General features: G+C 38.8%; 1 pseudogene; it reads right to left on the reverse strand.

The window, feature by feature from the left end:
- Window positions 1-6714, reverse strand: part of LOC118427677 — a 35058-nt pseudogene that overhangs the window by 5038 nt on the left and 23306 nt on the right.

Here is a 6714-nt window from a genome sequence, read left to right on the forward strand (position 1 = left end):
GGGAAACAAGATGGCGGCAGAGATACCCATTCCTACTTAAGAAAGGTGAGATGGCTGAAAGGTAGGCGGCGGCTTTATTTGGAAGTCATCATCCTCACGAACTCCTCGTAGTTGACCTACAAGGAAAACAAGAGACAAAAGTCGCCGTTGAGAACCGTTCCCGAGTATCACGTTCTTGGGAATGGAAGCGTAAGAAGTAAAAGACATACGTCAGGCGATATCGGATGCAGATGATTTTATCCTAATATTGACGACATTTCTAAGCGTAAGGAGAAGAGAAATTCTCGATGATATAAACTACAACAAAATGTATAATATGATTCTCATTTAGACATCCGTAGAAGAATCTTAAACCTCCCCCCAAAATGACGAACAATCCAACTTTGTATAATTGTTAGTATCATATGACACACTGTTAAAATTAACAAACTTGCAGCAAATATTATACCATGGTCATCTATTTGTACTCAGCAACAGAAATCACAAAATAATGATACACTCATTTGACTTTTTCAACTTTATTTTGAATATCTGATCTACTTACCACTTTTCTTAGATGTCAAGAATTCAATTTCAACTGATTAAGAATTGTTGCTATAAGGTTTGCATGCCATAAGTAATGATTACCTACTAGTAATATACATGCACAAAACTGCATGGCATGCTTGTTCGTGTGTCAACTTTTTAAAGTTTACATTGTGGCACAGGATATTACATTGTACAAAGTCTATGGTTGTTTCTTCAGACGCACCCCCCCCCCCCCCCAAAGGAGACTGGGTAAGATTGAAAAAAATGGAAAACCCACATCGTTGCCAATGAATGAGCCAGATAAAATTTATCATGATCGGATGAGGGACATGATAACTGCTTTAGGAAGGACACAAAGCAATACTAAAACAATGGTATTGCGACCATGGTAAGATAGATCTTAGGCAAAGTGTTATTTTGTAACTTCATGCTTTTTACCTGCAGAAGCAAATTAGTGTAATAACTAGTAAATAGCAAGATCCACTGAAAATCGCATTGCTTTTTTATGGGTCGAATGTATTTCATGGTTTACTTTGCCTTTAAGGCGATAGTACTCCTGGGAACAACCAAATGTGTCACATTTCTACAAGCGCCGTTATTATGCCAATCCATACACCCTTTCATCCTCTATTACTTCTCTATTACTTCACCATTTTCTAGCTTGGAGCCATCATCTTTACGAACTCTTCGTAGTTGACCTATAGGGAAATTAGAATAGAAAACAGTCGTGAGATTTACTGCCGATGCGACCATTGTTTGAAGGCCTCAGTGCAAATGGCAGGCGTTGAATTGAAGCGGAACATTACAAGCAAAGCTGAGATACAGAATGGCAATGGTAGTTACAAAACATAATCGCAGATTTCATGCCTTCTTTCGTTAGGGTTAGAACGATTCCCTTCACCCGAAACCTTCACCACAAAGAGGATTAGTTTTTGCTCGTAAGAAAAATGACAAACTGCCGATACGACATGTATCTGCAGATTTTATAACGGGTAAGTTAGAAATAATTGAAATGCATCAAATATTATGGAAGCAGAAATCACCCCAAATAGTAAGGTTCCCATGCAACCATTAAAACTATCCCTTTGTTTGTATGTGTGCATATGGGTTTATGTTGATATGTTTTCTTTCTTGCTTTATTTTAGTATCTGTTAATTTATCCTTCACTTGTTAAGTCTATATAATTATACAGATTGGGTTATGATAATCTGTGTTGATGGTAAAATCATACCTCTGTATTTCCTACTATGTCAATGATTTTAGATTCTACATTATGGGCCACCATAACCCCATGCCATTCACAAACTACAGAAAAAGACACACAGCACCAATATATTTACTAGCGCTGACCTGCCCATCTCCGTCGATGTCAGCCTCTCGGATCATCTCATCCACCTCTTCATCTGTCAGCTTCTCTCCCAGGTTGGTCATCACGTGACGCAGCTCCGCAGCACTGATGAAGCCGTTGCCATCCTGTATGTGTGATTGGGGGGAGGGGTCACATTTCCAAAGACTGTTTCAGTTGTAGTTCCATTCCATTGTCCTGGCAATAATTATGTGTCCACATACTGTCTTATATAATTAGAATGTAGCTGAGTAGAGTAGAGGGGACCCATTCCTCAAGCTACCGACATCTTTTGCAAAAGAAAGCGGTTTGGGTGACAGGCTGAATAAAAGTAAACGGGAACTTGCGGTCTTACTGAGGTGCGGTGTGGAAATTGTAGGTAACTTGAGGGATATGTCCACTCTACTTTGCATTAGTTAGAGTTAGTAAAAAAGGAACAGAGTGAGACAACCAAGGTGGTAAGCGTAAGTTGATAACCATGGGTTGACACTGAAGACTGAAGACATTCTGTGGTAGAATGGATTCATGGAGAATGTTAGAGAAGGAAAGTCAAAGACAAGATAGTCACCCAACAGCCAAGATGCTGAGTACATGTACGTGTATAACGCATCTTCTAAAATGTAAAAGTCTTGACATTATAACCTTACCGTACCAGGCCAGCACCTTACACCACCAGTCTATGTTGGAAACCACTTCGTTCCTTGTGTCCCCGTTGATTGCGACTATGTTACAGACAGTCATACAATACCTTGTCGAACACTTTGAACGCCTCACTCAGTTCTTGGGCCTGGTCCGAGTCCTTCATCTTATGAGCCATCATGGTGAGGAATTCTGGGAAGTCTATGGTTCCATTTCCGTCTGCGTCAACCTCGTTTACCATATCCTATACCAAGCGTGACGTAAGTTTGCGAGACGTTAGTTACTGTCCATGTATAGTCTTACCTTGTCGAACACATGGAAGGCCTCCTTTAGCTCCTCTTGGTCATCATGCTCTTTCATCTTTTTCGCCATCATTGTGAGGAATTCGGTAAAGTCTATGGTTCCATTGCCGTCCGTGTCGACTTCATTGATCATATCCTATAGATACACCGTTCAGGAATCAGAGACGGTTGGTTCGGGTTAGTCTTCTAATGGATAAAAGAATGTGGTTCCCGTCCGTACTTACTGTCTGTCTGCCCACCTCACAGCACTATCACCTGAGCCTGCTGAAAACGTTTGTCTTTAGTTAATCTGTAAAACCCAATCGTTATGTGGAGAACAGTTGAGGACTTGTTCGTATCCCAATGACTGACTGGCAGTGGCTGGCTCCCCTGAAATGACTACACCAGAAGAACATGGGAAACTGAACGATGATACCATCTTCAAATCGATGCATGTGATAATGGTATCTGAAAAGAAAAAGATCCACGTCTTCAATGATGATTAGATGAGGAATGGATAGAACTTCCTAGACCGACCTTATCAAAAACTCTAAACGCCTCCCTAAGCTCCTCTTCCGTATCTGTCTCCTTCATCTTCTTCGCCATCATAGTAAGGAATTCTGGAAAATCAATGGTTCCGTTCCCGTCTGCATCAACCTCGTTGATCATGTCCTGTGGAAGAAACGTTTTTTTCTTTATAGCACAAGACATGCCTTGAGCATATGAAGTGCTGGTGTAGCGATCCTAAAAACAAGGTCTGAAAACAATATCTATAATTCGTAACAAAACTGAACATGGTTGACCATATGGAGTGCTGACCATGGTGGGCGGGCCTTAATAAAATGAAAGAAGCAAAATATGTAGCGATCCTAAGAGCAAGGTCTGAAAACAATATCTATAATTCGTAATAAAAACGGAGCAGCGTTGAACGAATGGGCTGTTGGTGGGCGGGTCTTAAATGAAAGAGTGCAAACAAACGCATGTATGGCGATCCTAATAACAAGGTTTGAAAACAATACAGTGGAAACCGCTTAATTGCACATTTTGTGGAACAGCGAATTCCGTGCAATTATCCGGCGTTTGCGATAATGCGGAGTTGGTCATTTGGACCGCATCACCACGGTCGGAGGGGCCGAGAGGTGGTATGGGAGGTAGTACAACGCATTTTATTCAATACGTGTTACAGTATTCTAAACCTTGGCCGAAGATAGACGAAGATGTAAAACTTATGTTGATGGCATTGCTGCCCCTACGGCCGGTGAGGCTATGGGACCGGTGAGGTGAGGTTACAGTAGTGCTGTACCTGTCGTGCTCCGGACGTCATATACATGTCTTCACGAAACATCGTACTGCAATGCACTTGAAATCGAAACTCAAAGTAAGTTACTGTATACGTTATGTAGCTGCCTGATCACGAAACTAAAGCATTGCACCGCCGAAGTCCGTCTGTAGGCCCCGAGTCGCTGTGTTGTTACCGACTGGCTGTCAAGAACATAAAACCACTGCATAAGTATTTCCCCGCGACCCTAATTACAGTTATTAGACAATGGACAGATAGAGAACAGTTTTTATTGAGTACGTCACAGCAAGTTGTCTGCCAAATCGTAATGCGGGCTTTGACGACCTTTAGCGGGCGGGTGTCTCTTCATGGTGCCGACGCCACAATATCGCTTTCTTTTGATCCCAATAACAATTTCATACATGTTGTCAGTATAGCGACTTCACAAAGGGCGTTTTCGGCTTATTTGTACCCTGCCTGACGATTTTTAGCACGCATTTTCAGTCAATTTGTTGACGATGTTTGCCAAATTTTCGTACAATTATCCGGCGTTGGTGATTTTTTTGTCGTGCAGATAAGCGAAGTCACTAACAATGGAGTGAATGGGAGACGGTTGGGGATTTTGGGATTCCCCGAAGTGTGCGTTTATCCGAGGTGCAATTAACTGGCTTCCACTGTATTGTGAATTTGTAAAAATAAAATTCAACAGCGTTGAACATGTGGACTGTTGGTGTGTGGGCATTCAAAGAAAGAAAGCAAAAACATGCATTCAGATATATTAGCTAGCACAGGTGATTTTTTTCCTAATGTGATAACACAGTGAAATCTATCTTAAATTATAGCTCTTGCAGCCCCAAACAAAATGCCGTTTTCGGATTTCAAATCGGATGAACTTAAGTCTAGAAATTAAATTTTGAAGTAATTAATTTGGGTATTTTTGTGGAAAACCTTAATCATTAGTTCAATGGGGCCCAAATGGCACCGGAGGGACCTGTAATTAGAGCAAATCAATACACTACACACACACTATATGCATCATTAGCATGATTTATTTTCTTAACACCAACAGACATTCAAGTTGATGCAACTGTCTAACCAAATCCAGCAGACAGTACACTTAGTCTATAATTAGTAAATGATTATGTTAATTATTGAAATTAGTATTTCTGCATACTAATTAGGTTAATATCACATACTATATTCAGGTATCCTCTACACATTCAGGCTACATTTCTCTCTCAGGTTACCTCAGACATCTGTCACTACATGATCAGCAAAGTGTCAGTTGCAAATAAATTCTTATGTAATGACTGATTTGCATATTTGCATATTAATTAGACAAAACCATCAAATTGGATAGACATCATCTACATACACACTTTCTTTATGCCCACCTCTAAACAGAGTAATGGAACTGGCAGCTGTCACAATATAGCTAACAAATAGATGATCTTAAGTATTCTAATTAGTATATGATTAGTGTTTTGCAATATTTAATTATTGAAATTAGTATGTCTGCATACTAATTAGGTTAATATCACATACTATATTCAGGTATCCTCTACACATTCAGGCTACATTTCTCTCTCAGGTTACCTCAGACATCTGTCACTACATGATCAGCAAAGTGTCAGTTGTATTTAAATTCTTATGTAATGACTGATTTGCATATTTGCATATTAATTAGACAAAACCTTCAAATTGGATAGACATCATCTACATACACACTTTCTTTATGCCCACCTCTAAACAGAGTAATGGAACTGGCAGCTGTCACAATATAGCTAACAAATAGATGATCTTAAGTATTCTAATTAGTATATGATTAGTGTTTTGCAATATTTATAAGGTAAATAATATAAATAATCCAATTTCAGCATTCTAATCACTGCAGCTTTCATAAATTACAGAAGATACATTTAAAAAATACATATATTATACAATTGTCAGCTGACACAGCATGGGTGACCAGCAAGTTCAAGTTATCATACCATTTCTTGTTGTATAATCATTTAGCATATTTGCATATTAATTAGACCAATAATGCATATAATAAATAATAATCCAATCAATTCATGGCTTTGAGAAAAAAATGCACTTATACTATGTTTTCAACTGTTTTTGACTTAATTACTTCAAGATTACTTATTTAACATTTTGTCATCCACTTCATAAATAAATAATTAACATCAATTACTTTTTTGCATATTAATTACATCATTTTTACAAGTCATACCTTTTTTCTGCAGAAATATAATTGTATCTAAAATATCATATCAAATATTAACAAATTCCTACTGTCTCTCTTTGCTTGTCTCGCTTCTTCACTTTTGCTTTATCAGTTCAAGTCTTCTGTTCAAAGCCATATTACAACAAATATAATCAAACAAATTCCTAAAGTCTCTCTCTTTGCTTGTCTCGCTTCTTCTTCAGTTTTGCTTTTTCTGCCTGTATCAGTTCTAGTCGTCTTTCCGTAGCCATGTACTTTGTACCCTGTTCAACTTCCTGATCTGAGTCCTCATCTTCATCCTCCTCATTGTTGTTATTGCATCTTAAAGTGTTCATACCTATCAGCTCAAGCAAGTTTTCCTTTAGTTCTGACATTGAAAACTTTTTCACCGACCCATTCACAGTCATCTGTG

The sequence above is a fragment of the Branchiostoma floridae genome, chromosome 12 (assembly GCF_000003815.2).
Source record: "Branchiostoma floridae strain S238N-H82 chromosome 12, Bfl_VNyyK, whole genome shotgun sequence".
NCBI classification, from domain to species: domain Eukaryota; kingdom Metazoa; phylum Chordata; class Leptocardii; order Amphioxiformes; family Branchiostomatidae; genus Branchiostoma; species Branchiostoma floridae.